The 27,344-nt window shown below is 36.2% G+C and overlaps 1 long non-coding RNA gene and 1 other non-coding gene across 2 annotated transcripts in view; both read right to left on the bottom strand.

The window, feature by feature from the left end:
• The window catches only part of LOC131273683 (uncharacterized), a 314,969-nt gene that overhangs the window by 231,305 nt on the left and 56,320 nt on the right, over window positions 1-27,344 (bottom strand). The gene's annotated exons all lie outside the window — the stretch shown is intronic.
• LOC111759239 (U6 spliceosomal RNA) lies at window positions 23,760-23,866 on the bottom strand. The gene has a single exon (XR_002793303.1). It is a non-coding gene; the product is annotated as a U6 spliceosomal RNA (small nuclear RNA).

Below are 27,344 nucleotides of genomic sequence, written 5' to 3'. Positions count from 1 at the left end.
TTATGATTATACTAGATGCAACATGGAGTATAGTTTTCCAGACATTGAAGGAAGAGAACATAGAACCCATAATTTTTATGTAACAGCACTGTCATACTAAAAATAACCATAGTTGTACAAGTCCTCAGAAGCTTTATTCTACATTATTGATGAAAGATAAATATCAGCCAATCAATTGCTGTTGTTAAGCCAACCCATTGCATGGTATTTGTTTTACCAGCAGAGAAACCGAAATAATCAGGATAAACTCCATCTCAACGTCACCTGACTCGCAGTCTTAATTCAATTTACATCCCAATTCCCCTTTGTTGTATAATTTAACATAGCCCTAGTTTCCAGGGATTGGGATGCAGGCAACTTTGTGGGACCATTATTCTGCCTATTACAACCATCAAAACAAATAAGCTTTCCATACAATTCCACACCCTGGTGGATCATTTGTTACAGATTATGAGATAATATCATCAGACTATTACCACCAATCATGGTCCAGAGCATACGTTTGGCACACTTTTTCCATACACCTCTTATCAACACAGTATAGCTTGGCATTAATGTAGGGAATATTATAGTTAACCACAGTCTATAGGTTACACCAATTGTAGTTTTCCCATGTTTCTCCATATTCCCATCATCCTACATTAGTCATGTACATCTTCTCTAGCTCACAGAAGGACTCTCTTGCATTTGTACCCTTAACCACAATTCTCAACTGCCTCTGGGTTCACTGTGTTATTCAGTCCCTAGATTATTCTTTAGCTTACTTTTTATTGACATTTACTTCCCCAGACTACCTTTTTCAATCACAATCCCATTTATAAACCAGTTGTTACTGTAATGTGTTACTATCAATGCTATCCATCTCCACACTTTTACAGTCAAATTAACTAAAAAAAAAAAAAAGTAATATGGGTTGGGGGGAAAAATACATCAAATATAAGATAAGGAATATAGTTGGTAGTAATGTTTTGACAATGCTCTTGGATAGTTTGTAATGTTTCACAACAAAGCAAAGAGTTGGTAGAGAGGTGATATATGGGACCCCTGTGTGATGTTGTGTATGTTTATTTTGTAAGTTCACAATTTTTTACTATACATTTATTGTTTTTTGGGTTTTTTTTTTAAGATTTATTTTTTATTTATTTCTATCCCCTTCCCCTCCACCCCCACCCTGGTTGTCTGTTCTCTGTGTCTATTTGCCGAGTCTTCTTCGTCCACTTCTGTTGTTGTCAGCGGCACGGGAATCTGTTTCTTTTTTTGTTGCGTCATCTTGTTGTGTCAGCTCTCCGTGTGTGTGGCACCATTCCCGGGCAAGCTGCACTTTCTTTTGTGCTGGGCAGCTCTCCTTATGGTGTGCACTCCTTGCACATGGGGCTCCCCTACACGGGGAACACCCCTGTATGGCACAGCACTCTTTGCGTGCATCAGCACTGTGCATGGGCCAGCTGCACATGGGTCAAGGAGGCCCAGGGTTTGACCTGCAGACCTCCCATGTGGTAGAAGGACACCCTAACCACTGGGCCAAGTCCGCCGTCTACATTTATTGTTTATGTGTGTTCATGTATGAATGATATACTTCAAAAAATAAACACCTAAAAAACAAAAACAAAAACAAATAAGCTACAGTACTGTAACATATGGTTGAACTTTTGCAATATAATATTATGTGAAAAAAGTCATTCTCAGAAGATTATATAAAGCATAACATCATTTTTTATAAAGTAAAAATAAGTGTTTAAAAAGAATATATTTAAAATACAATGCAGCATTATAGAAAATGGAGTTTTGGGCATTCTGAATGCATGGCTGTAGGAAATGGGTGAAGGAGAGTGGAGACTAGAATGAGCAAGGTGAAATTTTGGAATATCTACAGGAGTGTCTCAGGCACAAATGTAAGGAAACAACTTGCCTTCTTCCACCAAGTAATTTTTAACAATGTGGATTTTATTCTACTGATCATTTGTGATATGCAACTCTATAAATGTGAGCAATTATACAGAAAGAAATGTTAAAGTGGGTCAGTAAATTTGAAGGCCTTACTCCATATTTTCAGAGTCTGGCCATTCAGTATCACCCCGATGAGTTCTCACATAATATTTTTTTCATTATGTGTCTACCAGAGAGAGTGAGACTAACCTGATTTAGGCCTGCTTGAAATCATCAATTAGATTGAGACTGACTTTTGTTTATAATTTAGTGTTTTTCCTTAGAACAATCATGCTCAGAGGAGCATCTCCACACTGTGTGTGAGAAGCAGCCTTATCACCATGTGATAACTCTCTCTAGAACATCATGAGACTCCATCTGTACTAATCACCATTTCAGAAGTTGGACAAGGAATTACCCATTTATAAAAGTAGTTGGATTTATTGTTCTTAGAGATGATGTATCAATTCAATTTATGTGTCACTTGAGAGGCCTGGACTCCTCAAATTATCTTAAAATGTCCTGTACTTGTATTATGTATCAGGCTTTGCAAAGTGTTCTCAGATCCATTATCTTATGAGGGCTCTCTTGTGATCCTATATAATGGGTTGGAAAGCATCTTTAGTGCCACTCTACAGATGAGGACACTGAGATGTGGCAAGATTAAATACTTCATCTGATGATGATAAAACTCATACCGTATTCCTGTCCACTGAATCTTACCTGTATTAATTAAGGCAGTACTGTTTGTTGCAATAAACAGTGAATTATATAATAGCTAATATATGACAGAAGTTTTTCTCTTTCAGGTGAAGTCTAGCAAGCATTTTCAAATTGTTGGCAATTTCCCCCAGGCATGATTTAAGAATTTAGGCTCTATTGCAAGCTTCCAAGTCACTGTCTCTGTATGTATCAAGTCACGTTCTTATGGCTCAATCCAGACAGAAAATGTCATCTAGTTTTATGCCCAGGTAGATAATGAAACTAGTTTGATGTCCACCCAGTCTGCTTCTGCTGCACTAAATCAATGTTCTTTCTACTACACCCAATTACCACATAGGAGAGCAAGGTCTGAAGATTCTACCATGCCTGTTAATTAGATCCATTTTCTCTTCCAAAGTCTTGAAGTTCTAAAGATTAATATGTTTATTCTAGCAGGATCTGTAACATGTAAATGACCATGTTCAATGAGCATTATGAACGTGTCTGAGCCAAACCTAAATGGAAACTCCAAAAAGGGTCCACAAGCTTTTGTATCAGCCTTGTCATGGCTAACATTGTAACGTCCACCTGGATGATGACATAGATGGCACATCTGCCAATATTTCAGGTTCCAAAAACTAGTTAAAGTTAGTTAGTGTGATATGTCTAGAAACAGAAGAAGCTTCTTAGGGATATTGTGTTTAATGTTAGGGACCATTTTTATTAAACAATGTTTCCATGTGCCAAGACTAGTAATAATCAGTTTAAAATGCATCACTCTCCCAGATAAGGTAAGTTCTATTATTGTACCATTTTATAAATACAAAACTGAGACCTGGAGAGGTCAAGTGACTTGTCAAAGTCACATCACTGGTATGTGGTAGGTTCAGAGCCTGCATGGCTCTAGAACCTGAACCCTTAATCAGGATGCTATTTATCTTATGATTCCCGGGCTAGACTCAGGAGCCAATGACCCTAAGGAGCCCTAATATGGATATTTAAACAGAGCTGTTAGACCACGTGACCTGTTTTGTAATCCAATTATTCTAAGAGTGATTTTCTTATTTGTGTAAATTCTTACATATTATGGGATTGAAATTTTGACAATTTTTCTAATAGGCTGACATTTTTATAAGCCCTTGACATTTTTAAACATATTTCAATATGAACAATTTATTATGTAGTATTTCTTTACCATCCTCTAAAATGTAAAAACAATAAATACGGTCTGTTTTACCAAGCCTCTTTTACAAAAATCTAGACTAGGGATTTCCTTGGCTTTTGGCTGTTACCATTGAATGAAGACTGAAGCCACAGATCTAATTTTCTGCAGGCTATGGTTTGTTTTTCATTCATATCACATGTCTCCAGTAATACTCAGGGGGTCTTGCATAATAATGTGGTCAGGAATTACAAATACTAAGTTGGTCTTTTCCAGAAATTCAATTTGACCTCAGCTCTCAAATGTAGGTTCTGAAATTCTTGCCCAGTTATGATATTTTGTATTATAATTTCTAACTTTAAAAAATTGCTCATATGAATTATTATGGTTCTAACTGGATAAATTGCTCATATGAATTATTATAGTTCTAATTGGATAAACCACCCTCTTACTCTCCACAGACCTGCCTATGAACCCCCATTCTTGAGGCAATTATAATTTTAAAGTTAAAATTTTTGAGGCAGAGAGGAAAGGGGCAGGAATTAAATGGGAAACTTAACCCAATCATCAGAGATATTGCCTGTATATGGAAACACAACTTCCCCAAATCTCCACTCCAGCATGGTTATAACAGTAGAAATTTGTGAAAATTATTTCAGTAGTTTATCCTGACTAACGTCTACCATGAAATATAGGGTTACCAAAAAGGACTTCTTTTTACAGAATAAGAAAGAATCTTATTCTTTGGCACGTTTTGGAACAATATATTTCAAATTTGTTCCTAGTCACAAGATTTGGCTCAATTTGTTGTTCTTCTGTTATAAAAATCACTATCTTTTCAGATCCTCTACCACAATAATTTTGGGGGCAAATTTGCCCATTGCAATTAGGTCATTGGTTTCAATTCTTCTCTTATGTAATTCATGGATGAATGACTATTTCATAAATAGGTGTAGCTTAAGTTATCTATAGTTTAGGAATGATATATAAAGGAAACACAGTCATCTATGATGCTTTTAATGTCTGCATAAAAATTGTATTCAGTCAATGAATTTGATGAAGAATTCATGCACTTTTCCTTGTGGAATTGCAGGTCTGATAAAATCTGATAAAATCCCCTGCAACTGGCAGAGGTCACATATGAGATTCTGCTCTCCAACAGTAGTCCTGGGAGGACAGTGGACACCCGCCCATGTACCCAACCCATTCACTATTCTGCACCACTTTGAGGAGTGTTCTGTACATCTCAGTCACCCCTGCATATCCCCTTGCCCTTCTTTTTCATAGACAGTCATCTCTGCATGGGCTATCCTAGCTCCGGAATTCTTCATAATAACAAGAGTAGCCTGGGTGCCATTGTCCACCTTTGGAGGCAAATTAATCTGTTCACCTCAACAGGACCCAGGCCTGGCTTATGAGATGCCACTTTTCTCTCACTCGTGTGGCCTGGTAAAAAAGATTTTTAGAGGATCTTTAAAATGAAGCCTGATATGCAAATTAGATAAAGTAGAAAAAAGTTGCTGGGGTTACCCAGATTTCTCTTGTTCAGCTCCTCTTGCAAATGGAGCCTGTGACATCTCCATGGGCCCCCACGGCTTTGTGGTATGTGATCTAAATCCATTGGAAGCCAGAGGCATGGGGCTGGGTCTTGATTTCATCTCACTCTGAAAATTCTCAGTTATCTTTCCTGCTGTCCTAGTGCTTCTTTCAGAACAGTGTCCTATGCTGATCCCTTAAAGCTTGGACGGGACCTAAAGTGCCTACCTCCCTCCTGCATGTTCGTCTTCCCATGAGATTAGGGCAGTATTATAAATGAACAAATTGCCCAGAACTGTGATGCAGCTTGAAATTTCCTGTTACCACCTCATTAGGTCATGCAACTGACTCCCGTTGCTTTGTTTTCACAGATTTGATTGCCTAACTTAGGCTTCATCTAAAGACACATCAGCTGCAAATGGATAGAAGTAACCAATATATGTTGTTGTAAACAGAGTTATGCACCCTAGATAAAAACACAAACATATCTTAATCTTAACCCATTTGTAAACAGGACCTTTGAATATGTTATTACTAATGTGCACAATCTGAATGAGGGTGGGCCTTGATCCAATATGGCTGAAGTATTTATAAACACAGGAAATTGGACATGGAAGAGATAGCAACAGGGAGAAGTCAGCAGTCAGCAGGAAACTGGAAGAGAAAGGAGAAGACATCAGCACGTGATGGGAAAGCCAAGGAACCCAACGATTGCCAGCCCACCAGTTTGCTACTCCAGAAAGAAACAAGGCTTCCTGCCTCTGAAACCATGAGACAGTAAGTTCCTGTTGTCTAAGCCAACCCACTGTGCAGCATTCATCATAACAGCTGGAAAACTAAGACATGGAGATGGAAGTATCCAAATTGGGTATCATCTGAGATTTGAGACTGTAGACTAAGACGTTTCACAAGCTTTCATCCTTTGCCCCCACTTACACCTTGATCTGAGTGTTTTTTAGACACCCTGTCCATGATAGCTGAGAAGCACTTTGTCACTGCTGCTGAAGTAGGCGTCCAGGAGGCAAAGCCCCTTCCAGGCTGCGCTCTAATCAGTGTGACAGAATAGTAAGCATAAATAACTTCACCTAGCATGCCTATTCATTGTGGAGACATCAGGGTCCAACATGAGACACTGCTCCAAAGTTCAAATGTAGCTACCTGATACTGGAGGTGACAGCCCAAGAGATCTGACTGTTCCAGGCCCAGCCATTCTAAGGAATGAGGGATTAAAATATTGGTTCACATGTAGCTAGGTATGCCCACTTTGCATCGTAGAATACATGGACTGTATTAAACAATGCGAAGAGGGAGGAAGAAGGAAGAAAGAGGAGTCAGCTTTGAGGCCCTGGTAATATAGTCCTATATGGGGCTTAATCAGTTGTGCTGGGGAAATGAAAGGTATACAATGTGTCCTGGTGAGATAGTGGTGGTGGATCCCTTTTAGAGAAGCCACCATGATGGTTTCCCCTACCTCATTTCATACACCCTCTTAAACTTCATTAGAAAGAAGAGGGCTGTCTGACTAAAACATATAACAACACACACATGCACCTGATCTTGTCTGAATAAAATCTCCACCTAATTAATTAGTATTTGGTTCTTACTACCGTTTTATGTTGAGCACTGCTTTTTGTTCTGAATGTCTGACCTTGAGGCTCAACCACTTTAACACCACTCTTATAATTATTCATGAGAAGCAAACAGGGTCAGAAGTTCTTAATGAAAAAAAAATTATTTGGGGTCTGATTATGATAACTACACTCAGTTGACCACCCCATAGCTCTGATGGCTTTGATTCAGCTCAGATATTAATTGTTATCCATACCATGGGGTTAAAGGGACAAAAATTCTAGTAGTTGGGCTATAGAAAGAAAACCAATTTTCCCATCAGAGGAAAACCCAATCAATGATGTATTGCCTTAGAACTAAGAGTTAAAGGGACCAGCTATAGAACCATTTCTACCACCAGATGTTGTTTGTCTGCTTCTGTGTACTAATTGCTATCAATAATTAAACACAGGCCTTTGATTCATATGCACAGAGGCAGTGATTCTTAAATTAAACATTTTAGAATCATTATAGTACAGTTTATAGGTCCAGCTAAACACAAGACTGGCTGATTATGATTAAACATACTGATACTAAATTACATATTGATCTCATAAATATCAATGCATGCAGAGAAGCAATGAGAAGAATGCTTGTAACTAGGAGTATTTTAATTTTAAATGATGATGGGGACAGTTTTTAGTGGGACTTCATGCAGAGGTTTGAGCTCTCCCAGTTGACTTTCATTATATAAGAAACAGGTTTACTTTTTCTTCCATAATAGTAAGCATTACTTATAGACTATGTCTAATTTTTGAAGTACATGATAAGCAAAAGTAGATTCACATATTTGGGAAATGGAAAAGAAAAATCATTCAGGTCATCTAACTATTTTCTTTGAACTTTAAACTAATGATATAACTTAAAGTTCTTTCTACATCCTTGAATTTTTCCAGTAGGATAAAAGACAGATGAACCATATGAAGAAAATGCAGAAGTTCTTTTGGAAAGGACATCACATTTTTTTGGTTAAAAATTAACAATACAACAAGACTGTGCTTCAGAGTGGCTGCTGCCTTTCCATGTAACCTTGTGCCAAGACTCATATTACAGACTGAGTAGTAGTGTTCTCTCCTCCATCATGAACAATATAGCTCAAAGATCTCAGAGGTCTCTTACAGCTCTAAAGTTATACAGTCCTATTGCCTTATTAAAATCCACAGCTATTTTAGAGGAAGCCACATTAATTCAAGGGTGCCCTGAGATTGCTCACTGAAGCCAGAAGTTACGCTTGATGATTCACTCATTTCCAGTCATTTCATCTGCTGATCCATTGAATGATGCAGATACTTTACACAGTCTGCATCAACATCTTCAATCAAAGCCATTAGATGATGCAACATGTATAAAGGCTTATCTATCAATTATGAATCATATGTTAAACTGTGCTAGAGGAGACAATAAATAATGAAAGCATTCCTATCAGAAGAGAAAAAGCAATGATTTAAAAAATAGATAAGTTTATTATTTCTTGTTGGTAAATTGCTAACTTGAAAACTTTGAAAAAAAATATTGTATCTCTAGTGTTACTAAGTTGATTAGAGATTTTGGCAAATTATAGTGTGTGACATATATAAAGAGCAGATGACACTAAGATCCTTTCTTAGAGCTTTTGTCTTCAAGGTATATTTTAAAAGTCACATTTGTTGATTCTTTCTCATTTCTTCTCTATTACTCTGACATGCTACAGGAGTGCCTGTGCCAGGTTAGAGACAAGCACAGCACAGCAACATAGCAACATAGCAACAAGGAACATGGTTTCAACGAGGTCAAAGAACTAACAAAAACGGAGGAGTAACCACAGTCCAATTAATCAGGGTTTTGAAGTGTGGCTTCAGGACTTATCAAATTCTTCAACCTCTATGGGTCTCATTTCCTAGGGAAATGTTTATCAAAGTATCATGGAACAAAAGGGAAAGCCGTGACTAAATTCACATCTTCATCTGTAAAATGCAACAATGATATTCTGAACTATTAATTATGATGATGACTAAGGTCTTCCAATTAAGGAATTAAATCACCATATTGCAGCCCAACTTGAGCATTGTATCTTATTTACAGACAAATAAAACATAGTCCCATTACCCTCAGTGGCACCTTCAAATTCTTTCTACTATCTAGATGCAATTACAGTGCTTGGGTTTTAGAAATGTTCACAAAAGTACAAGAAAAGATGATACCATTTTAGGTTGATAGAAGCACTGCAAATGAATATATCACATTTCAATACAAATTCAAGGTCATTTTAGATGACTTGCTCAGAGTCTTGAGTAATCAAAAAAATGGCAGTGTAAGATTTTAATATATTGATCTGTAATGTATTTTATGGATTTTAAAAAGACATATTTCATAATAAAATTAAAATATATATACTAATATAAGAGTGAGGAATGCAATAGGTTGAACATATTACATGCTACCAGAGAGGTCAAATATGGAATGAAATTGCCATCCATCCCAAGTTTAATGATGGAGAAAAATAAGAACAACATATTTAGAGTAGAGAATATATTTTAATTTTTCTAACACTGTGCTTCAGAGGGAAATCTTAATGAATACTGACACAAAATAAAGTAAAGCAAACATGACAAGGGGCCATAAATATGATATGAAGAATTGGATGATTGCAGCTAAATCTATAGAGACCTGCGAAGAGAAAATGCAGCTCATGGTACATGCACAGATACAAACAAAGAACCGCATTACACATGTAAGCTGCTGCCCAGACAGACAAGGAAACATTATTCATAAGCTTGCAAAGGCCATTTGAAATACAGAAATAGCCCAAATAGAGCACATGCTGTGATGCAGATACCCATGTGCCGACGTGCTTTGGAAAGTGATAGCATTTTCATCACCTGCCTTTGCTAGTTCAGAATGTATTTTTGAGTGGATGAGGATGTTATTAACTTTTGAGTCTATATAAGGACACTGTTATCTGCAAAGGGAATTAGTGCCAAGTGTGACTGATAAGGAGTACACGACAAGGGAGCACTCTGGGTATTGATCCTGAGAAATCCCTAGGAGATGTCACAGGAGGTTGTGCTCAAAGGATTTTGCATCATCCCCCTGCAACAGGCACTTTATTCATGTAACAATCTGATTCTGAGAGGTCTCAATAACTTGACAGCCCCATAGTGAAGGCAGTCACTCCAACAGGTACTTCATTTATTGTACATCAGTCTTCAAACCTGGTGACATTTATTTAGTCAGGCCCAAGTAGTTTCCATTCCATTTAGAAAATTACAGAACTACGTTTTACATTTAAAGCAGCAGGGTATTTTTTAGTCTCACACTATGTAAAAGTGCCTAAAATGTACCTGGAAATTTACTGTCAACTATAGTTAGCTATTTACTAAAACTTGTTCTCAGGTTTTAATTTTGGCTCCAGCAATAGTGAAGGTATTACAAATACAACATAGGAAAATCACCTTTATTTCTGTCTTCCTGAACAAACCCTTGTATTCAAGATTCACCTGAGCTATTTGTAGCTGTTCAGTGATTTCATAAGGTTATAATATAAGGAAACATTCTAGAGAGCAGTCAGTTGAAAGATAAACTAAGTAAATTATTAAGACTGGGCCAATACTTGCAAAGGGGAGTTGCCAATGTGATATATGTATTGATCTTCACCATGGCATTTGTTACAGGGTCCTACGCTACTTCAGCAAATGCCATGAAATAAGTTGGCTTAGACAATGAGACTTTGTTAGCCTATAGTATTGAGGCTGAGAAAATGTCCAAATCAAGGCTTCATCAAGGCAATGCTTCATTTACAAAGACAGGCTACCAGTGATTCTTGGCTCCTCTGCCATCTGGCAAGGCACATGACAACATCTCATGTCCTCTCTCTTCTTTTCCAGGTTTCATTGATTTCAGCTTTTTGCCTCTGTGGTTTTATACGTATATATATAAATTTCATTCTCTTTTAAAGGACTCCAGTAATAGGATTAAGAGAAAATTAATCCTGAAAGATGTAGGTCACACTTTAACTAAAGTAGTCTCATCAAAAAGTCCTACTTACAATGGATTCACACCCACATGTATAGATTAATTTTATTTTAAAAAGGCTTTAGATTACATTGACAATATAGGGGATTCCCATATACCCCACAAATTTCCCCATTAACAACATCTTTCATTAATGTGGCACATTTTTTATAATTGATGAACACATATTGAAGCATTGCTACTAACCATGGACTATAGTTTACATTATAGTTTACCCTATGCACCGCACATTTGCATAGGTTTTGACAAAATGTATAATGGCCTGTACCCATCATTGCAACGACATTCAGAACAATTTCAATGTCTCAAAAATGCTGCATGTTACATCTATTCTCCCCTCTCCCTCCCATCAGAAGCTCTGGTTACCATTGCCTTTATATTAATGCTACAAGTTCATCCATTGCTAGAATGAAAATAAGTCTATTATAGTCCATAGTTGCATTCCCCCCTTATGTTTGTTCATTCCTCTATCTTGAGTCTTTTAGGATGATGATGCTCACTCTGTTTCTGATTGAGAGGGGTTTAAACCCCATGAGGCAGATAGATGGAACTGTCTTGCTTGCAGTTGCAGATACTCTCTTTTATGGGGGGAATAAGCATTGTCCATCATCATCATTTTGTCAGCAATCCTGGAAACAACACCTGGAGAATAGGTATTGCAACTCTACTGTGAATCCAGGCTCAACCAGCACATGAACAGACTACATATTTAAGTCTCTGGTACATATTTTTAACAATTATAGTGTTGACTATAGTTTCAAATAAAAGGGGTAGAAGCCATTGACAAGGTGTGGAATTCCTGAGATTATCTGCCTTGCCTGTAATGTCTAGATGTCTCCAGAGCCCTCAGGAGCACCTCTGCTTGAGGCACTGTTTACTGTGACAGTCAGTAAGATCCTCCTGAGACATGCACAAACAGCCTCTGGAATGACCTCCTGACTAACTTTGAAAACCCTTAGCCTTTAAGAACATGTTTTTCTGGGTACAGAGAGCTTCAACACATCACCAATGTGATGTATATATTGTCCCTCACCATGGCATTCAACAGTTTATCCCTCTTTTCATTAAGAGACTCATTTTGCTTACTTCTTTAGATGGTTTTGCAAATAAATTGGCTATTAAATTATAAATGGTACCTGAGCATAGTACCCGGAGAAAGCAGGATATCCAATACTGAACTGAATCTAATTTCTTGGGTAAGTCCTAACAATGTCAAAGAGAAGCCCAAGAAAGCTAGATAAAGGAGGGAAAAGTAAAGGAAGGGTTAGCAAAGTTTGGGTTGTGGGTAAATTCCTTACCTTGTATGGGGTGTTATGGACTAAATTCTTGGAATCCTGGTTGTAGAGGAAGAAGGAAAAAGAGGAAATGTAGAAGGTAAATGGAAAAATGCTGAAATGTTTCTTTTATCATTTTTACACCAAAGGACTAAACCTGAGTAAATGCTGTCTTACTCTGGACACATGGCAGGGAAATACTGTTGCAGAAAAAGGGAACAGAGTTAGAATCTGCCTTTCTTTTCCTCAACCTCTTTGATCCTCTGTCATTCATCTTGATAGACAACAGTAGAAGACACACTTCACAAACAATTTAGAAAACATATGTTATTAAAAGTTCAAAATAGAAAACCAGGGGGATACATCTATAGAATTGGGATATCCCAAAAGCACAATTTCAGTCTAACACATGATTTCAAAACCCATTTAGCCAATACAATGAGTTTCTCAAAGACAAGAGTCATCATTCATACATCTCATAAGTTACTTATAGGCTTAATAGGTTCATACTGATTACCTTTGTAACTCCATAAACAGAATTGAGAGAAAGCTAACAAGGGTTTACACTCCTAGAAATGAGCTTGGGATCTAATTTCACACAGAATGAAAAGTTTGCTGATGACCTGACCCAAATCTTTGATAGCCCCAAATGCTGATAATAATAACCTAGAGAGTAATTGCTGTAGGCTGATAATTTCTGGGCAGATGAGGCATAATTCGTGAAATTTGGATAGATTTTGGGAATAGATTCATTTATCTTATGGAGGGACTAGAACTATTTAAAGCTACTTTCAGCATGTCACTCCTTAATCCTTCAAAACAAATGAAATATTTCCAAATCTTTAATGCTTTGGACTGAGTAAAGGTACATGCCCATTTACAGCCTTTATGACCTGCTACTGTGATTTTGTTGCTGTGATTTATAGCTTTCTTTCCTCACTAAACTATAAATCCCTTGAATATAGACTTACTTTTATTCATCCTTTTAGGCTCAGTCTCTACACCATCCCACAGGATAGATAGATACTCAGTAAAGTCTTATCGAATATTAACTCGAACAGGTTCAAATCCTTTAAGTTCGTGCTCAAGATGTATCAAAAAAACTTCCCACCCTATTTCCAATATTTTAATTACTACTGTCCTATACAAATAGTACTAAAATAAATCTAACTTCTGGACTCACTGTACCTGTTTAAATCCTTCCTTTTAAGGACAATGTTTGTTGATACAGGTCTCTTTCTTTTCTAGTGCTGAACAATAATTTGTATAATTTTTCTTTGCTTGATCCTGGTTTAACCAGACTGCTACTAACCATTTACATTTGGGACTAAAATTCTAAAGTGACCCTTGGTCCTACCCTACTCTAAGTGGGCCCAGAAACTGGGTAGAACACAGATGTACATAAATATCCTATGAATGTTTTTAAATAAACTTTACTTTTGAATAATCTTAGATTTATGTAAAGACTGAAAAGATAATACAAATGAGATTTTTTTAATGCAGAAAATCCCAAGGAATAATAGGAAAAAAACTCCTTGAACTAATAAGTGAGTTAGCAAGGCCACAGGATACAAAGTCAACATAGAAAATTCCATCATATTTCTATATACATCTAATGAAACATTGGATACCAAAATTTTAAAACACAGTATCATTTACAATAGCTCCAAAAAATGAACATTAAAATAAAAAACAGGTATAATATCTGTATGCTGAATGCTACAAAATGTTGATAAAATAAATTTTAACAGATTTAAATGGAGAGACTTAACCATATTCATGGTTTCAAAGACTCAACAAAGTAAAGATGTCAATTATTCTCAAAGTGATCTATGGATTTAACACAATACCAATCTAATACCAGCTGGAATTTTATAGATGTAGACAAGTTCATTCTAAAGTTTGTATGTAAGGGCAAAGGAACTGAAACAGCCAAAGCGATTTTGAAAAAGAACAATATTGGGGGAATTACACTATGAATTTAAGACTTACTATTAAGCTACAATAGTCAAAACAGTGGCAAAGGTTCAGAATCACAGATAAATGGAGCAGAATAGAAAGTGCAGACAATCCACGCTAATATGATAATTTGATTTTGGCAAAGGTGCAAAAGCACTTCAATAGAGAAAGGAAAGTCTTTCAACAAACGGTGTTGGGCCAGTTGTTAATACATATGCAAACAAAGGTAAAATTGACCTAAACTTCATATATTATTCAAAATTAACTCAAAATGGGTTATAGATCTAAATGGAAACATAAAACTATAAGAAGAAAAAAACTTTTAAAAGAAAACTTTCCTCTCTAGGTTAAGCAAAGTGTTCTTCAAAATGACAGCATGATCCATAAAAATAAAACTTGATAAACTGACTTTTTCAAAATTAAGAACTTTCTCTCTGCCAAAGACACTCTTAAGAGAATGCAAAGATAAGCTACAGATTGGAAGAAAATATTTGTAACTCACTTATAATACAAAGGACAGATATATAAAAGTCCTCCAGAACATATAAAGAAATCTCAATATTCAAAAATAACAAAACAAACAACTTAAATTCCAAAATAGTTGGGCAAAAGACTTGAACAAACACTTTACCAAAGAAGATATATGAACAGTAAGTAAGCACTTGAAAAATGTTTCATATTGACTGTTAGGGAAATGCAAATTATCATCACAATGAAATATCACTCCATATCTTTCATACCTAGCAGGAAGACTAAAATTAAAAGTACTAAGGATACTCACTGTTGGCAAGGCTGCAGAGCAAATGGAACTCAAATGCATTACTGATGGGAATCCAAAATGTTATGTTCATTCTGGAAAGTGGTTTGGTAGTTTCTTATAAAATGATATACATACTTACTAAAAGACCTATCAATCCCACTCCTGGGAATTTACCCTAGAAAAATAAAATCTTATATTTACAAAAATACTTGGACATGAATGTTCCTAGCAGCTTTTTTCGTAATAGACAAAAACAAGAAAGAACCTATATTTCCTTCACCGGGTGAGCAGCAAGCTGTGGCTCATCCATACAATGAAATATGACTCAGCAATAAAACAGAGCCTGCAAAAACTTGGTCAAGCAAACACTGAGCTAATTATAATACAAGGGCATTTCATGGACTTTAGTCATAAAGTGAGTTGATTGCATAGATGACTGATAACATCCACACTCAACCAAGGGGATCGCTGTCAGCAATGACTGAAGTCTTATCCAATCAGTTGAAGGCTTTTAAAGGGAAAGTGATTTCAGCATTCAGAAAGAGAATTCTCAGACAATCAACATCTCCTGGAAACTCATCAAGGACCTTCATTGGAGCCCCTGCCCTGTGAAATTTGGACTTGTGCATCCCCACAGATGCATAAGAGAATTTTATAAATTCTCATACTATTTACTGATATCTCCTATTGGTTCTGTTTCCTTAGAGAGTCCTGACTAATACAGCAGGATAGAAAAGACAAAGGGATAGAAGTAAAGGAGGATAAAAATGACAACAAAGAGTCCAAAGGAAGTAGATTTCTGTGGCTACTAACCTGTCATTTGGAGATTAAACTAAGCTATCTGTATATTAATTTCTCTATTCTAGATAAATTCCCTTTTATTTTTCTCCGTTTCTTCCTTCCTCTCTCCTTTCCATCTCTTCTTCTTTCCTTCCATTTTTCTTTTTTCATTTCTCCCTCATCTCTCTGCCAAACTTCCCGTCTGTTTCTCTAGTCTTGAATCTTCTCTACCCTTTGCCATCCCTTCACTCTGTTTTCTCTGCATTTTTTTTCCCCTCTTTCTTCCTCTCATTCTTTATTTCTTGGACCATGCTGTATCTTGGTCATTGGCAACAATTTAACCTTGGATATTTGGATGACAGTTCATAATTTCCTACAAAATCAGAAGAACTGATCAGTGAATCTGCAAGCCATGGCTGCACATCAAATGGACTAAATGTGGTTGAATGCCAAATATAAATCAGTATGTTATAATTCAATTTTTAAAAAAAAGATTCCTGTAAAAGATGGAGGGGGGTGGCAGGAAAAAATGTGCAACCTGGACAAAATTAAATTCAGTAATATCTAACTAATATATGTCATGCACTGTCATCTAAAATTTTTTAGTAGTCATGATTTGGCTAAATAAACTACCATTGACTTTTCTTTTTCTTAAGGATTATGGATATTTTCTCAAGTATCAAATGATTTCCTAACTTAATCTTTTCCATTTATTTTTCTGTCATTATTAAATAGATATCATTAAACTGTGGTCTTAATTTCTCCAATATATCTAATTAGTGTGTGGTGTTTCTAAAAAGGCATGAAGATTTTGTCCTACGCCTGCTTTCCCAGGGGAGTGTTATTGTTGATTTCATCCCCCAAAAAGAAATGTAGAATTCCTAACCCCTGGTATCTGATAATGTGAATTTGTTTGGAAACAAACGTTATTTGTTAGGTTTAAATGAGGTCATATTGTAGGTGGCCCCTTAATTCAATATGATTGTATCCCTTTAAGAAGAAGACATTTGGAGACATGCCAAGACAGACACAAGGGAGAACACAATGTGACAACTGAGGCAGATCTTGAAGTGCTAAAAGACAAGGAATGCCAAGGATCAAGGACATATCACCAGAAGCTAGGAAGAGGCAAGAAAGAATTCTCTCCTACAGGTTTCAGATAGAGCAGGGCTCTACTAACACCTTAATTTCAGATTTCTTGCCATCAGACTGTGAGACAGTACATTTCTCTTGTTTGTGGCAATTTGTTAAGGCAGCCTTGGGAACTAAAAGAAGAAAATACCGTAAGCAGAGATAAAGCATAATCACTACACGTTTTAAGAAGCAAAGGTAGAGTCATAGAGGTAATTTCCATCCTTTTCTTTTTTCCCCTGGAATATGGAAGCGTCTTTCATTTTATAGAGAGATGTAATTATTTTAAAATCTTATCTCCTGAGAAGCCACAAAAGGATCTCATCTCAAAGTAAACTATGAACAAGTGTTACTAGTTTTTTGTTTTGTTTTGCTTTGTTTCTGCTTTTAAGAGTAGGTATGAGTTTGGGAAGGGAAGCAGGTAAAAGCAAAAGAAATGAACACTAAATTTTGGAAGAAGTGAGTGCTGTGAGGGAAAGAAAGTTTGCATAAAACAAAGTCAAGGAAGTCAAAGAGAAGTTTCATCTTCAATTTTTAATTTCAGGCATGTCCATTACACATCTGGACTTTTTATGTTGGAGGTGTTAATCGAAGCAGAGGGTTTCAGTAATGAGGACATTAGAGCTGTTCCCTCTGGGATAGAAAATTGTTTCTTAACATATAATAATTGGAAGGAAGCTTAAAGGCCATGGGTTTCTAAACCTTTCCACCCCAATCTGATGCTGGATCATGATTCCAGTTCTCTGAACATTACCCCAAACTGCTTTAGATATACAAAACAGACATATGCTTCTGAATTTATAGGGTTCTAGGATTGTCAGGAGAAATCTATGACTTTTATTTTCATTTCTTTTGATAATGTTGAAACCATGGGAAAGAACATTTAGAAATGCATATTCATTCTATGCAGCAGCCCAGGAAGTTTATATTTCATATAGATTTTCTTTATATAATTTTTATATCTTTATACAAGATTGATTCCCACTCCTTTCGATCCCTGTACTATTTTTATAACATCTGTAGCTGGGAAAAAGAAGTAGCACAGAAGTTTTCTGCTACTGACCAATCAAAAGGGGACATGCAGATTTGTGACACTGAGAATAATTCAGAGGGAATAGGTGCTTGAAAAATTAAAGATTGTTCAGAAGGATACTCAACATTTTGAAATTTGAAAAAATCATAGCTTCATCATAAATCCATGCACATTCCATCTCTAGTTTCAGTTATTTTTCTCCTTTATGCACAATTGCCAGAATACTTCCATTATATCTACCCTAATTTGTTTGCTCTGTGTCCTTGAAAATATTTTTACTGTTGTAAAATATGTAGCCATTTTAATTGTGAACACACACAATTTTTTGGTAAACTTTATATGTATGTGTGTGTATGTATAACACCTACAGAATAGTACACAATTTACATCTGAACAACTCAATTAACTTTACAACAAAAAAACCTATTAGCATCACCCCACAACCCTCCCCTGTGTTCCGCCCAGTAAGTGTCCCTCACAAAGGTGACCACTATTATAACCTCTATCACCATTGACAAGTGTTTTTTATTTTTGTTTTAAATTCAGAAAAATGAAATCATATAGTATGTGCTTTTTCTGTCTGTATTCTTTCCGTCAACAGTACGGCAGCACTTTGTTCTTTATCGTTTTGGTATCATATTCTACTTTGTGAATTTATCCAATCTAATGTTGATAAGAAAGGTGAATCATTTCCAATTTTGGGTAACAAGGATAAGGCTGCTATGAGCATTCCTGTACACATATGTAGGAATTCCAATTAGGAATTTAGCCGTGTATGGAACTGCATAGCCATAACATTTGCTTATATTCTGCTTTAGTAGGTTCTGTCAGTTTTTCAAAATGTGTGTACCATTTTAAAGGCCTAACAGCAGTGAATATTTCTTATTGTCTCATAATCTTATTGATTCTTGGTGGTGAATTTTTTTTTTTTCTCCTCTCTAGGTCTTTTGGTGAATGTATTGTCCTACACATTGTAGTTTTATTTTGCATTTCCCAGACAAAGTAATTTAATATCTGATTATTAGTCATTGGTGTATCCTTTGTGAAGTGGATTTTCTGGGCTCTTCCCCATTTTTAATTGGAATATCCTTTAAAAATTAATTTTTACAACTTTTAAAAACATACTTCTGTATACAATTTCTATGTCAAAAATAGCATTGTGAATATATTCTTCTAATCTGTGGCTTGCCTTTATGGTTCACTTTTGTCCTTTATAAATTGTATTTTGCCTTCATTGAGTTACCATTTTCTAGCAATGACTTTGCTCAGTTTTTGTTTTCTATAAATCATTTTCTTTCACCTTGATTTTATGAATAATTTTGCTGGTACATAATTCTAGATGGGCAGTTAATCTCAGTATTTTTTAAAAAGATTTATTTATTTATTTATTTATTTATGTATGTATTTATCTCCCCTTCCCCCCACCCGCCCCGGTTGTCTTTTTCTGTGTCTATTTGCTGCGTCTTCTTCTTTGTCTGCTTCTGTTGTTGTCAGTGGCACGGGAATCTGTGTTTCTTTTTGTTGTGTCATCTTGCTGTGTCAGCTCTCCGTGTGTGCGGCACCATTCCTGGGCAGGCTGCACTTTCACGCTGGGCAGCTCTCCTTACGGGGTGCATTCCTTACACGTTGGGCTCCCCTACACGGCCACACCCCTGAGTGGCATGGCACTCCTTGCGGGAATCAGCACTGTGCATGGGCCAGCTCCACACGGGTCAAGGAGGCCCGGGGTTTGAACTGCGGACCTCCCTTGTGGTAGACAGATGCCCAAACCATGGGGCCAGGTCTGCTTCCCTCTTTCAACATTATAAAGGTTTTATTCTCCTGTAACCAGGCTTATATCTTCTCTACTGAAACATTTTCTTAATGCTCCATGAAGGTAATGTATCTTATTTTCTGAGTTTCAAGCTTATTGTTTTTGCCTTTTTTTTCAGCCATTCAACTGTGATTTCCTTTATGCAAATCCTGCTTGGAATTCTTAATGATTCTTGGATATGTGAGTTGACGTTTTCCATTGGTTCAGGAAATTCTGTTGTTATTTTCTTTTCAAATATTGCTTATACCCCATCCTTTTTTTTTTTTTTTCAGATTTTAAACATTTTACTTTATTTTTTTTATTTTTTTATTTTTTTTATTTTTTATTTTTATTGACTTTGTAATAATATTACATTAAAAATATATATGTGAGGTCCCATTCAACCCCACCCCCCCACCCCCCCTCCCCCTCCCAACCATTCCATCCAGTGGGCCCTGTGAGGATTTACAATGTCCAGTGATTACCTCTGAGGCACCATCCAGGGCAGCTCCATGTCCCAAAGACGGCTCCGCCTCTCATCTCTTCCTGCCTTTCCCCATACCCATCGTCCACCATGTCCACTTTTCCCAATCCAATGCCACCTCTTCTATGTGGACATTGGATTGGTTGTGTCCATTGCACCTCTATGTCAAGAGGAGGCTCAGATTCCACATGGATGCTGGATGCAATCCTCCCATTTTCAGTTGTAATCACTCTAGGCTCCATGGTGTGGTGGTTGTCCTTCTTCAACTCCATCTTAGCTGAGTGTGGTAAGTCCAATAAATCAGATTGTAGGTGCTGGAGTCTGTTGAGGCTCAGGACCTGGCTATCACATTGTCAGTCCAGAGATTCAAATCCCCTAAATATATCTTAAACCCCAACATTAACTGCACCTCCAGCACATTAGCATGAAAGTCTTATGAAGGGAGATCCCATCTGAGTCCAGATTCATCACACATAAACACCATTTCCAGAGGGGCCATCTGCCCTGGTAGTTAACCCCATCGGCCATGACCATAACTCTCATGGGTCTCTTTAGCCTTCAAAGGAACCAATATCTGTATACCCCATCCTGACTTTCCTTCCCTTCCATGATGCTAAATTATACTTACATTATAATTATTCTCATCTTCCACATATCTGTTAAGATCTTTTCTGAATTTTCCATTCTTTTAGTGCTCTGTGCTTTAGTCTTGATATTATCCATTGATTTTACTTTTCTTCCAGTTCATTAATCCTTTTTACTCTTATACTCCTCAGTCATCTGTTTATTTTAACCATTTACTTCTTCACTTCAAAAATTGTATTTTTCTTTCTAGAATGTTAGTCTGAGACTTGTAGATGCTTGTTTTCTGATAAATTTTCTCATTTTATAATTTTTAATAACAATATTAATAACAGTTATTTGTGGATCATCTATGGATCTATTTTTGTTATCTATTTTCTCCTTGGTTACATTTTTCATTAAGTCTCATGATTATTGATTGAATGCTGAACAATGTGTGTGAAAAATTTCCAGATTGGATTCATTTATCGTCTAGAAAGCTGCCTTTATTCATTCAGGAACTAATGACCCTGGGTTTTGTTTCTATACAGTCTCATTTTATTGTTGATTTATCTTTTCTCCTTGATGTACTTCTTCAGCAGTTTCAACTACAACCTGTGTTGTTACTCAGGATCATTCCCCTAGTAGGGTGATAAGGTACAATTTTTGTCTTCACAGCCCCATGAGTCAGTTGAAATCACCATTTTGCTTTTCAGTGACTTTGTGATTAGCTTCTAAGCCTCTGGCCTTCAAATATGAAGAACTGAACATGTATATTTTTGGGGGGATCACTCAGTGCAGGGACCATTCCTATGTCCCTTCTCTACTCCAGTGAGAATGGCAAAATATCTGCTTGCTTCTCTGTTTATTACTTAAGTTGTTTTGTTTTGCCTGATCTCTTAATTTCCCACCATTTTTGAAATCAGAGCATTCCCTGAGAGAAAAAATTACTTGCAGAATGTCAGCTCACCTCTCTGATGTTTCTTTTTCTCTCATATCTTGGATCTTAGAGCTTTCTGTGTCTCTGAAATTCTTAAAGGCCTTAAAACAAACTTATATAACAGATTTTGTTTGGTTTTTCTAATTATTCTTGCCAAGTCTGCTACAAGTGAATCCCTTATTGATGTGGGCTATAGGTGGGAGGCTCTTTGTCTCTTCAGAGATAACCTAAACTGTTTGACTTGTGGGTGTGGAACGGTAAGAGGCTGCAGTCCTGCCCTTAGTGACAATGGCAAGGACTCCAGTCCCAGGAAACAGTTTAACAATGCAAGGTCTATCAACTTTAAGTATTTAGGGGAAATGCAAACCAAATATGCTAAAAGCTTATCTAGAATGTCTGGAGTCCATGCTAAAAGCTTACCTAAGATGTGGAAGATATATATGCTAATTCAAGCCTATTGAGAACTGAAACAAAGGGACCATTTGGCCTTTCCTCTCTGTATAAAAGAAATTTGAAAATCTTGTTCAGGGTTCGAGATTGAAACAGAAAGCTCCCGAGTCCAGCCGGCCATCAATAAACCATTTTTCCTTCTCAAAATCATTCCTGAGTCCTGGACTCTCTATACACAAATAATTGAACCTCTCTCAAATTCTACAACATTATAACTTTGAGCGAAGTCTGAATATGTTTTATATTGTTGAAAAATATCTAGTGATATTTGTGTGTATATGAATTTATTTTTCATAAATGTTTTGCTATAACTCTTAGTATTCTCTTCAACATAATAATTAATAAAATATAGGGATGTTGAAATACATATATATTAATATATTTTATTGCTTTAAGCTTCAGGCTAATGTTACATGAGTTGTTTACAAAGCAATTTACTTATTCCTTCATATTGTGATGGACATTCACATGTTGCTTTCAACTCCCTGACACCATAAACAATGCTGTCATGTATATTCATACATCTGCCCCCTTTCTGGCCTGCTGTGAGATTTTCTTCTTGATGTATATTTACTAATAAAAGAATTGTTAGATCATGGGATATATATATTTTATGTTAGCTTACTTCTGTAAATAGCATTCAAAATGTACTTTTTGAAAATTATGGTGTATTGATCTTTAAGTTCACTATTAAATATAACTATATATCTTAATATCTTCTCACTATTCTTAACTTTCTAAGTAAATTCTAGATTAAATAGTTAAGACATTTTTCATTATTTTCCCTGCTCCTTAGTTTGCATGCTTTGAGAAACATGGATTCTTTAGAGCCTGGGGAAAAAACTTGTCAACAAAACTGTCCCATGACAAATAAATTGTCTAAACCTGTAATGAAAATGATCTGTAACTGGCAAGAATAAAAATGTGTCTCTATTCAGTCATTATGTGTCTATTATTTCTTTTAATTATTTATAACAGTTTTGCTTTATGTATTCAATGTTAAGTTATTTGGATCATAAGCCCTAAAACCATTGCCTTTCAATCATCAAAGTATTCTTTTATAAATATAAAATTGGAAAGTTTCTCCCTTTGGATTTAAATTTTTCTTGATGTTAATTTCTCCATCTCCATATTTTTAATAAATCATCATTCATTCTATTATTGTAATATTTCCTTATGTTTTCTTTTTTTATTGACTTTGTAATAATATTACATTAAAAAATATATATATATATGAGGTCCCATTCAACCCCACCACCCCCACCCCACCTCTCCCCCCACCCCAGCAACACTCATTCCCATCATCATGACACATCCATTGCATTTGGTTAGTACATCTTTGGGCACCTCTGTACCTCATGGTCAATGGTCCACATCATGGCCCATACTCTCCCCCATTCCATCCAGTGGGCCCTGTGAGGATTTACAATGTCCGGTGATTGCCCCTGAAGCAACATCCAGGGCAGCTCCATGTCCCAAAGACGCCTCCACCTCTCATCTCTTCCTGCCTTTCCCCATACCCATCAGCCACCATGTCCACTTTTCCCAATCCAATGCCACCTTTTCTATGTGGACATTGGATTGGTTGTGTCCATTGCACCTCTATGTCAAGAGGAGGCTCAGATACCACATGGATGCTGGATGCAATCCAAAAATATGGAACGCTTCACGAATTTGCGTGTCATCCTTGCGCAGGGGCCATGCTAATCTTCTCTGTATCGTTCCAATTTTAGTATATGTGCTGCCGAAGCAAGCACTCCTTATGTTTTCATTTATAGTCATTTTTACTTAACTAGCATAGAGTTTTACTTTATTTTTAGTTTATCTTGAAGTTTATAAATCTTCTAATTAGATTTTAATGGCTTTATCAGTTTTTTTCTATTGTGTTTATAATCATTTTTGTTTTTCTCTTGCTTCCTGTCTTTTGTTAGCACTCTTTCATGTTGGGACTATATTATCTAGTGACATTAGATATTAATCATTTTCAATTGTACAGTTTTAGTCTTTTTTTAACCATTTATTTCATTAATTATCAAGAATGTGATTTTTAAATTCCACTATTTAAGATGGAAAATTTCATCAACTTCTACCACTTCCACACTTCTCCAACACACATATAAATTATCCCATTTTGTTGTTGCTAGTGGAAGGAAAAGACAGGTCTCACTTAGTGTTTTAGTGTCCCAAAGTGATGCCAATGCAAAGTACCAGAAATGGGGTGGCATTTATAAAGGAAATTTATTTGGGGTAAAAGCTTACAGGTCCAAGTCTGTGAAAAGCACCATCAGAGATGCTTTCTCACCAATGTCAGCTATTGTTGATCCCGGCGTGTTGCCCCGTGGTGAAGCAAGATGGCTGACCATCTCTGCTGAGGTTTCAATCTTCCCCTCTGGGCTAACCATTTCTTTTTGAGCTGCTCAGGGGTTTTGTGCTTCAGCAACCCTGTAGTCCTCTCTCTTACATGGCAGGATAAAATATGGTGGCTTTCTTTTCCTGTGTCTGTCTGACTGAGTATCTCTCTGTGTTTTTGTTTATACCAGACCCAGCAAGGTGGCAGAGACTCAACCTTAGTCACACTTCACTGACATAGTCCAATCAAAATCTTTAAAATGATCTTATTGGGTAATCCAATCAAAGGTACCTCAACTGAATTTAATGCAAGCAAAGGGTATCACACCCAGAGGAATAGATTAATTGATAAAATAATATTTCTCTTTTGGGGATTCATAAAATAATTTTAAACTGCCAAACTTTGGGATAGATGGAAGAGGAAGAATTGATGTGTCCCGAGGCGCTATAAAGAGTTGCCTTCAAAGTAAACTAAAATTCAATAAGCTTCTGGAATACTTCAAGGTCAAAATTCTTGTTGGGGAACAAATATCCAAGAACAGGAGGAGTCAGTTCACAGACCACAGCTTAAACAAAGGTGTAGAATGTAAAAATAGAATGATGCCTAGTCATGAAATATAGTGTAGCAAAGCAAACCAGGAAGTAGGAAACTTCTGTGATACTTGAATCTTTGGGTACTTGCTCGTATGCAGATGAAAGATGTGGCTTAAAGGACATCACTAGAAATAGGGATATATGAATTTAAAGAAGAAAGAAATATTCAGGGGTGCTGGTAAATCAGAGATTCATAATAAAAATGAAGCTCTGACTTTTAAAAGCGAAAGAAGATGTGGAAAGGTAGAAGGGAAGGAATAATGAAATCTGTCTGTAAGACTCATCATTAATCCACAGTCAAGGAAAAAAAGGTCAGTAAGATCAGTCTGGGTGGAAGAGGGTGGTGGCTGTGTAATAATTTGGTCTAGAGTTCAGTAGAGAGTAAAAAGTAAAAGAAATATGAATATAGTAACAATCTAAGAAGTTTTTCCCTAATTTACGGGAAGGATTGTCACTTTCTCCTGAAGTCTGTAAGCTCCATGAGGCCAAGAATTATTTTGTCATCATGACCAACATACATCATCCTCTTAGAAAAAAACCAGGAATCAGTGCATATTTAATAAATATGTGTGAAAGGAAAGAAAAGAAAGCAAGGAAGATCATAAGCTTACTTTTAGTTTGGACTAATGAGGTTTTCATTTGTGTGCCATTAGAGCCTAATATATGTTGACACATAGCAGATGTTTATTAGGTTGAAGGAAAATTTAGAAAGGGGATTTCTGAAGCAGCAACTTGGAAAACATTTGTCTTGCAAGATTTTGACTTGGATTTGCTTGCAGTATCTATCTGTTTCATTATTATTAGAACCAGCATTCTTAATAGAATGATATGGAACATTAAAACAATTACCCATTATCTATTATCAAATACTCCATTCTACTCCATCCACACACTGGAAAAATGCTTTTATATGATTTAGTAATCTTGACTATTACTAAAGATTCCTAAACATTATTGCAAAATTTTCAAAACTAAGTTTTCCTTTGTTTAACAGAAGACTCTAATTCCACTCTCTAATATTAATTTTAGAGAGTGGAGAACACATAGACTAAATCATATAATTAACAAGCTATACTAATAAAATGTGTAATTCAAACTATATAAATAAAATGAGCAAAATAGAAAAAAAAGCAAAAACCCTATCATATATTGAGTTATCAAGGGTTTAAATTCAACTGGATTTCTTAAAACTAAATGGAATTCAAATATTCTGTTAATTGTTTTTCATAGTAATATGTAGACCCTTGCAATCGGAAATATAGTAGGGTAAATACTGAGTCATTTAAAGCGTCAAAGAATCACTCTAAACTAAACACTGTGCTTAAAGGTCTGTTTTTCCCAGGGCGGAACTTGTTGGAAGCTGTGTGTTTTGGGCGGTGAGAAGATGGTTACCTAGCAACGACCCCTCCTACCAAGTCTCTACTGCAAGAGTGATATTGCGCATGTCAGCGAATTGATTACGTGTTTGCTGGATGTAAAGAGAACATTGGTATAATGTGGTAGGGCATTAGTCTCGATCGTAAGAAACTTACAGCTTTTTCTCTAAGTGGGGTCGTCTGCCCACTCTTCATCTAATGCTACTAGAATTTTATCTGAAAAATTTCATCATGAACAGTAAGTTATTTAGCATATTCAGACACTTTAGTTAATAACATTTATTTTCAATTTGCTTGTAAAGCAAGCATTGAAACAGTTACTACATCCACGATAGCACTAGCTCTGGGCAAGAGATAATCTAATCACAATGTATCATCAAGAAATGAGACAACCAAGGATGGGGTGGGGCTCTGTGAAAACAGTTTAAACAATCTAGGCAGATTTTAGATGACAGCTTTTTGCCACCAGACAGTAAAATTAATGAGATTCTAATTTATATAGAACATACACATAAAGTACTTATGTTTACAACAAATGAGCTTAACCATATGTTAGCAATAACTTAGTTAGAAAATAAACACTTTAGTAAACCCCACACCATATATGTTGTCTACCTGTAATATGCATCACAAATAAATATCCCCCTCTCTTTCATCAAATGGCTGTTTATTCCTAGGGACAATCCCACCAGGTGCAGGCATCACTGTGGAAGAAGCTGAACTGAATGAAGTGGATAGATAAGCACGCAAAACACTGACATCACCAATGAAAAATCAATACAGCATATTAGTTTGTGCATTTTCATAGCATGAAGATACAAGGCCAAAAAGAATAATAAATCTATAAGAAGAATGCTAAAATACCAAGTGTGTGGGGGTGGGTAAAAAGAGAACAAAAAGAAGCTTTGCTTTATAA

Source organism: Dasypus novemcinctus, chromosome 16 (assembly GCF_030445035.2).
Source record: "Dasypus novemcinctus isolate mDasNov1 chromosome 16, mDasNov1.1.hap2, whole genome shotgun sequence".
Lineage (NCBI taxonomy): Eukaryota > Metazoa > Chordata > Mammalia > Cingulata > Dasypodidae > Dasypus > Dasypus novemcinctus.
Note: the sequence above shows the minus strand (reverse complement) of the source record. Positions and strands in the feature narration are given on the sequence as shown.